General features: G+C 36.7%; 1 long non-coding RNA gene across 1 annotated transcript; it reads left to right on the top strand.

Annotated features, from left to right (window-relative positions):
• The first annotated feature begins 6,146 nt into the window (after positions 1-6,146).
• Positions 6,147-7,062, top strand: LOC149812194 (uncharacterized). Its single transcript, XR_016428459.1, has 3 exons — positions 6,147-6,427; positions 6,620-6,744; positions 6,858-7,062. It is a non-coding gene; the product is annotated as an uncharacterized LOC149812194 (long non-coding RNA).
• Positions 7,063-8,430: the final 1,368 nt, after the last annotated feature.

Genomic DNA, 8,430 nt, shown 5'->3' with positions numbered 1-8,430 from the left:
ACATTGCTCACATGCCAGCATTATTGATCCAAGTATCATTACAATACTGTATGATCTAATCCAACTTGATCCATCATAAAATCTGGATCAATACTAAGCTATACTGGATCCATAAGATCCAAACATGAAAAAATTATAAATCATATCAATACCATATGCAAACACGCAAAGCATTTCAGGCTAAAAAGTAGATACATGCTAAAAAGTCTAAAATCTTTCATATCCGGGTAGAGATCCAATCCATATTACAATTGGATCTAAAAACCAAATCATGAGTAATTTTAAGTCAAAAGAATGAATATCATGATTTTAACCCATGTAGATTACCTTAACTGAATATCAAACTTATAAAAATAATCTATGTTTCAAATAAAATAGATTCAAACCTATCTTTTTTTAAAAGTAAAGCATCGAGAGGTATTCAATAAACTAAAAACACTTTTTTGCAAAATAAAAAACTATCTTGCGCGTGTTTATTTCATCCAACAAGAAATAGTCAATGCCAAAAGGGGAGAGAAGCCCTTCCATGAGCACATCAATATGTTAAGAGGTCTTTGGGATGAACTCTCATTGTACTGTCCCACCACTGCCGACATTAACGTTGTAATGTAGTGGTAAAATGAAGACAAGGTCTTCACATTACACGCTAGTCTTGGTGAAGACTATGAGGCCATTCACAGCCAGGTTCTTCTCACTACCCCTCTCCCTTCTTTTAATGTCATTTGCTCTATCATACAAAAGGAGGAAAGTAAGCGCAAAGTCATGCGCATAAATGTTAAAACCACTAGACAGAATCAAAAAAAGATGGCCTTCAAGGCCGAAGTTGTTGTTGATGATAAAAACATCGTTGAACGTGTTGTTATGGCTACTAAAAAGAAAGATATTGAGGGAGAAAATAAAGGTAAATCTCGTTCGAAGCCCCATTGTACTTATTGTAAAAAACTTGGACACATTCGGGATAAGTGTTGGGACCTATATGGAAAGTCGACCCGCGACAGGGGTCAGAGGCATGAAGCTGCGAATATTAGCATTGATGATCTTGCTAAGTTCTTCTAACATGTCAACAAGGCTAATCTTTCCACCAACCAACAGGCTATAAAAGGAACATGTAATCACCTTGCCTTTCTCACTAGTAGGCATAATCAAGGGTGGATTATTGATAAAGGGGCTACAGATCATATGACAGGAAGGCTAGAACATATTTGCAATGTTCAAAATGTTTCAAAAAACTGTCTATATAGTTGATGGCACTTCTATTCTTGTTCAAGGTATTGGCACCACCTCTTTTCTTCAAGATGATTCGAAATCAACTGTTTTATATGTGCCAAAGTTTCCTTCTAGCTTGATGTTCGTCATTCGCATAACTAAAGATTATAATTGTCTTGTCATTTTTTCTTCTAAAGGTGTGGTTTTCTAGGATGCGAAAATGAAGAAGCAGATTGGTAAAGGATATGAACAGGACAGGTTATATATTTTGGACACATCTACATGTGCGATGGTAGCCCAGTGGCAAAAAGAGGATGCTAGTGATTTATGGTACGCCCGATTTGGGCATTTATCTAATCCTGTTTTTTCTAAGTTATTTTCAGATTTACCTTCTATTTCCCATGCTTGTGATGCTTGTGAATCCTCAAAATCAACTAGGCTTCCTTTTAAGTTGTCTGACAATAGAAGTAACAATATTTTCGATTTGGTTCATACCAATGTGTGGGGACCAGCACCAACTTTGTCTCATGTGGGTTATAGATATTATATTACTTTCATTGATGACAAATCAAGAGTCACTTGAGTTTATTTTTTGAGACAAAAAAGTGAGGCTCCCTAAATATTTAAGGATTTCTACAAAATGGTTTTTAATCAATATGGGTGCAAGATCAAGATGCTTAGATCTGATAATGGAGGAGAGTATATCAATGGAATCATGAAAGAATTCATGAGTGAACAAGGCATTATGCCTCAGAATACTTGTGCTGGTACTCCACAACAAAATGGAGTTGTCGAGCACAAGAACTGACACCTTCTCAATGTGGCTCGTGCGCTTATGTTCCATATGCATGTGCCTTTTGAATTTTGGGTTGAAGCGGTTAGTGTTGCTTGCTACATAATCAATCGGTTGCCATTCCTTTGGAAGTACTCCTAAAAAGACATATTTGCTTATCTCATATGTGTGTCTTTGGATGCAAAGTTTTTGTTCACATACAGGAGGGTCACAGAAGCAAATTTGAAAAAAGGGCTGTTAAATGTGTTTTTTTGGGATACTCAAATATCAAAACGGGGTATAAATGTTTTGATCTAGAAAATCAAAGAATGTATATTTCTCTTGATGTGAAAATTTTTGAGGAAGAATCATTTTTCAAACCTTCATCTAATGAGCAAGTTTTGGGTCAGGGGGAGTACGCGAGGGAAATAAAACATGCTCTTACTTTGCCTTGCCTTCAGATTTATAACGACACCCATTTCCAATCCATTCAACCCAGTCTCGATTCCCAAAATGATCCACAAGAACCTCATTCCTCAAGCCCCATCGGGTCTTCCTCCGTTGAGCCTCCACCTCTCGAGTCCCTTGAACTGACTAATGACACCATTAGTGAATCCAGCTTAAGGTGTTCCACAAGGGTTCCAAGATCTTCCACCCGTCTTCAAGACTATTACACTTTTTTGGCTACCAATTTCACTGTTCACTCCCTAGAGAAATATATCAATCTTAACCAACTTAAACTTGCCTACCTATCTTTTTTGGCCAAAACATATCGAGATCAAGAACCAACTACCTATGAGGAGGCCAAACTTGATCCTAAGTGGAGGACGGCTATGAATGAAGAATTGGAAGCCTTAAAAAAATAATACATGGGAAGTTGTGCCTCTTCCAAAAAAAAAAATTTGTGGGTTGTTGTTGGGTCTACAAAATAAAGTATCATAGTGATGGAACTATTGAGAGATACAAAGCTCGCCTCGTGGCAAAAGGGTACACTCAAATTGAAGGAATAAACTATTATAAAACCTTTGCACCTGCGGCTAAAATGAGCTTCATCAGAACATTATTATCTGTTGTGGCAAACAAAAATTGGGGTGTTTTCAACTTGATGTTAAAAATGCTTTTCTACACAGTGAATTAGAAGAAAAAGTGTATATGAGTTTGCCCCCAGGTTATGAACACAAAGAAGGCATGGCATGCAAGTTAAAAAAAGCCATTTATGGATTAAAGCAATCTTCTAGAGCATGGTTTTCCAAACTTAGCGAGGCTCTCCAAGAAGTTCGTTTTAAAATGAGCACAACAGATTATTCTATGTTTGTAGCTATGAGAGCTACTGGTACAACTATATTATTGGTTTATGTTGATGATATCATACTTACAGGGGATGATTTCCTTTTCATGCAGGAAGTCAAGAATTTCCTCCATCACAGGTTTGAGATTAAAGACTTAGAAAAATTAAGATACTTTCTTGGAATCGAGGTGGCACATTCTGAGAAAGGCATTTTCTTGTGCCAACGAAAGTATGCACTAGATCTTCTTAAAGAAATAGGGATTCTTGGAGCAAAACCTGTTGATACTCCGATGAATCCAAATCATAAGTTACGTGCAAATGAAAGAGAAGTGATTGATGATATTACTGCTTTTCAAAGGCTTGTTGGAAGGCTTATCTACCTAACAGTGACACGTCCCAATATTTCATATGGAGTCAATATGATAAGTCAATTCATGTATCAACCATGTACAGTGCATCTTGAAGTTGCATACAGAGTTTTACAGTACATAAAAGGTACTCTCAACAAAGGCATTCTTATGAGAAAAAACAATCATTTTAAAGTCACCGGATACGCAGATGCAGATTGGACTGGAGACCCAAATGACCGGAGATCTACTTCAGGTTATGGTGTGTTTGTTGGAGAAAACTTAGTTATATGGAGAAGCAAGAAGCAAAATGTTGTGGCCATATCTAGTTCTGAGGCAGAGTATAGAGCCATGGCGTTATGCACCTGTGAGTTGGTTTGGGTTAAAAAAAAATTGAAAGATATCGAGATCCATAATAGTGAACACATAGAGTTGCGATATGATAATCAAGTTGCTATATATTGGTGCAAATTCTGTATTTTACGAAAAGAACCAAGCATATAGAAATTGATTGCCATTTTATTCGTGAGAATATTCAACAAAAAGAAATTTTTAATACCCATGTCAAAAGTGGAGAACAAGCAGCAGACATATTTACGAAAGCCTTAGCTCGAGAAAAGTTTCAGCTTGATGTGCACAAGTTAGGGCTCATTGACATTTGCCAGCCAACTTGAGAGGGAGTAATGTGAATAGACAGTGGGCCCTGCATATCTCGACCACTGTCAAATTCTGTTAAAGCACGATATGATCGCATCTTTGTTGTTTTTCCATTATTTTGGATATTCCTTGTCATTTTTTCGTTTACTATTTTTGGCATTTGGTTCACCTCTTTGTTAAGTTGTTGGGTTGCGTCTTATCGCTTAGATCTCTCTCGTCCTTCATATCCCAACAAATGTATCATAACAGGGTGCTTCTTCCTTAGCCGTGAATGTAGACCTTGTATGGCCGAACCACGCAAACAATGTTCTCTCTTCTGTTGGTTATTGTTTTGCATGAGCGATGCACATTCTCAACATGTCTTTGGTAAAGTAGACCTTCCTATTACCATCTTAAAATTCTCTTTCAACATTCAATTAACAAATATATTTATCAATTTTGCCCATTGAAAACATAAGCTAAAAGTAGGGATGAAAATGGGTGGAATTCAGTATTGGGGTTTTGTGATTTTTGGCTCTTCGGAATCAATTTGGATCCAACTCCCCTATGTATTTAAGTGTTCCCAATCCTATCTGTGCTTCCTACGTGGGAGAACATCTACATCTCATTTTTCTACTTTAAAAGAATGTTTTGGCTTAATTCATGAGCACACCAAACTTTTTTCAGAGTTTGCAAATGCCTATTAAAAGTTTTTTTTATTGTTTAATCCAATTACCTCAATCATAAACTAACTTTGGATTCATCCTGGGTTAGTGTGGTGAAGTTATCATTTTACCCCTATAACTGGCAAAATAAAATTACTAGCTTCCTCTTATTTTAGAATTATGAACAAAGTAAGTTTGACTATTTGTAGGGATGTCAATTGAATGTTCTTAAAAAAAATTTATTGACTATAATGGCACTTAAACCCTTGACCTCAACAAGAAACACAACACCAACCACTGCATCACCAAGCTCATTGTTGGTTATTTTAAAAAAATAATTTATATAAAGCTTAAATTTCAATAAGCCAATCAACCCAACAAGTATTCGACCCACTAATACCACAACTGGCCAGTTTGGTTCCTCAATACCTGACCCAATAAATATTTGAATCTAAACTAAATACATTTTCATTTTACCCAAAAGCCTTTGTTTACTTCACACAAGATCAAATGTAAGAATCAAAGTCACATGCAAGGAATTCAACCCTATGCAAATATGACACCAATAGCATGAGAGCAGAGATAAGAAGAAGAGATGATGAATAAAGAAGCCCTAGAGGCAGAGCAGGAATAAGATTAAAAAAAAACTATCATGAGAGCATGGATAAGAAGGAGAAGATGATGATGATGATGAATAAGAGCAAAGAAACCAAAGATTGAGAGAGAAAGTCGACTATGAGAGAGGGACTCACGACTTATCCTAAAACTAAGATTTTAAAAAAGAAAGTTTCCTAAAACTAGGTTTTTTCAATTGGCAAGACATACGGGTAACATGGTCATTTAAAACAATTAATTAGAGGTAATTAAATTGGGGTCATTTGATTAACCTAGGTAAAAACTTTTGGTGGGCATTTGCAAACTCTAAAAAGCTTGGTGTGCGCATGAATTAGGCGGAAACATTTGGGAGTATTTGAAAATTTTCCTTAAAAGTACACAAACGTTTAAAAATGAGGGCCACTATTTGTAAGAGAGAGAAAGGCCCCTCCACAGTAACAAGATAAGCATTTGATAACGACTTTAGCAATGATTCCCGCAACAACTATGGTTAGTTTATTATTCACAAGGAATCAGATTACTTATTTTATTCTGTAAATGCTCTCATTCTCCTTAAACAATGTCTACGAGAATTTCAGATCTACATCATATGCATGTCCTATTTGACCTTCTGTTACCAATGAACTCTTTGGAAAAAAACCCATCTGCCAAACCTTCTTTATAACCCCACCCACCATTCTTTCCTCCTCCCTCTCACCCTCCACTCTCCAATTTATTCCCTTCCATGATCATTTCCATAGAGGCTTCACAAATGGCCTCTAGCTTCTGTAATCCCCACATTCTACCCATCAACAGTCATGCCACCAAAATTGTAAATAGAATCTCCATGGTTCAAACCAAGCACCTCCCAACCACCAGAATTCACTCCCTCAAGCTTAAATCAACCATGAAAAACAAGGTTCATGTCTGCATCTTTTGTCCTAGTTTCTGCTAAATTATAGAATCCGATCGTAACTTGCCTCAGAAACAATGCATCAGAATTTTCATCTGTTTTTTGAATCTGAAACTGAATGATAAATAATCTGATATAAACATTGTTGCAGCAGATTGATGTAATCCATGCTTCTTTGGCTAAACTTTACTGGTGCAGATATATGAAGATCATGAGGCAGGGATTGTCTGCTACAGAGGCGAGGATGGAGAGGTGATCTGTGAAGGGCTCGACGAGGGCCCTAGGCATCAACCCCCGGTGACAAAAACGTTTATCGAACACAGGTTGGATATAAAGTCAATAACTGTTTAAAATTCAATCGGTGCCACTAAAATGATCGTCTGATAGATGAATGGTACAATGATCATATGTTCACTGTCTGCCTTTGTCATAACAGCAGGGAAATTCAGATCCTCGAGCTTCTCAGACAAAGCCAGATTCAACTAGTTGAAGGGGTTGATTTCCTCTGTATTGGAAAGTGCGCCGCTATGCATGAGGGAGATCAAGAATGTAATGCTGGTAATAACTTCTGTTAAAGTACTGTCAACAAGAAGCTGACAGCAAGTAGGTTATGCAAAAATTGAATACGGCGCCGCCGTTTGAATTTACAGGATAAAAAATTTGCAGAGTTTAAAAGTCATTTCACCAATTTAGGCATCTCTTTTGCAATAAAAAATGCCAGTGAATGCAATCTTATAGCATGATAGAAGCTGAAACTGTTCTAATTTTCAGGATTGGGTCTTGATCATAGCTTAAAAATCATGTTAACTTAATATCAGCCTCTCACTTGCAATAGAAGCAGACCATGAATGCAATCTCACATTACATAAATACACATTGCAATCTGTTTGTTTGAATTTGATTTTTTTTTATGAAAGAATGTTTTTTTGAATTTGATTTGTTTGTAAGTTTGGAATTCATGTCACCAACATAAGTTTCTCTCTTCCAACAAAAGTAGCTATTAGATCCAATCTCACATATGGTACAACTGGTTGTATTTTTCACATCCTCCACGTCTATAATTTCCAATTTCCTCTGTTAGACTTATAGCTAGATGTATACATATAACAGACCATCTTTGAAAAACCCCATGTCTCCGAGCATCATCATTGTCTGAGAATGTGCAGAACACATACGCTACCCAAACTTAAATTATCAGTTACATGGAATAACTAAATTGTATCATTAGATACAAGGTGTGTATCCACAAACTAACTGAGCATCCCTATATCTTCATAACTTGCTCGTGTGTGCCATAGAGTAATGACACTCATAGAGGAAGGCCAGACATGAGACCGCAAATTACCTTTGAAATTATGAGCAGAACCCGTCAAATAAGTCAGAAACTTGGGGATTACTAGCTTCACTCAACAGGGGCCTCAGAGCAGAGGCTCTTATCAATTGAGTTTCTAGTTCTAACTGTTTGCTGAACTCAGCTAGGTGCTAGGTTACCAACAAATTGTGGACTTTGGTTAACATGGCCAGCGAAGAAGCTTTTCCCATGCTGCATTCGAAAATGACTCATCTTAGGGGGTAAAGTTTGCTACCCTCGCGGGTAAGGAAATCTAGTGAAAATTTATGATATTTTGTTTTTTTCAGTTTCTTTGCACATCTAGAAACTGACCTTTGGATCATGTTTTTCTGAAGTATATGTTAGATTTTGAGGGTTGAAAAATAGACGGCCTACAATGTACTAAATTTTCAAACCTAAAAAAATGTATTTTTACCTCAAAAAACTATGATTAAAGGGTTGATTCCTACTATTTTGACCATGCTGAAAGCATCCATGAGGTCATATTTGGTCAAAACAACCTCCTCATATGAGTCCCAACTAGGGGGCAAATGCTATCACTCTTACAGGTACCATGACAGTCCTGGCTTATGTCACATGGATACTCCATTTTTTCCTGTCGTTCCATGTCTCCTTATTTACTAGTAACGATGTAAAACTTTAAAATTGGCAGTATCCC

Source organism: Nuphar pumila, chromosome 17 (assembly GCF_984573655.1).
Source record: "Nuphar pumila chromosome 17, dmNupPumi1.hap1.1, whole genome shotgun sequence".
Taxonomy (NCBI): domain Eukaryota; kingdom Viridiplantae; phylum Streptophyta; class Magnoliopsida; order Nymphaeales; family Nymphaeaceae; genus Nuphar; species Nuphar pumila.
This window is presented reverse-complemented; position numbering and strand designations above follow the sequence as displayed.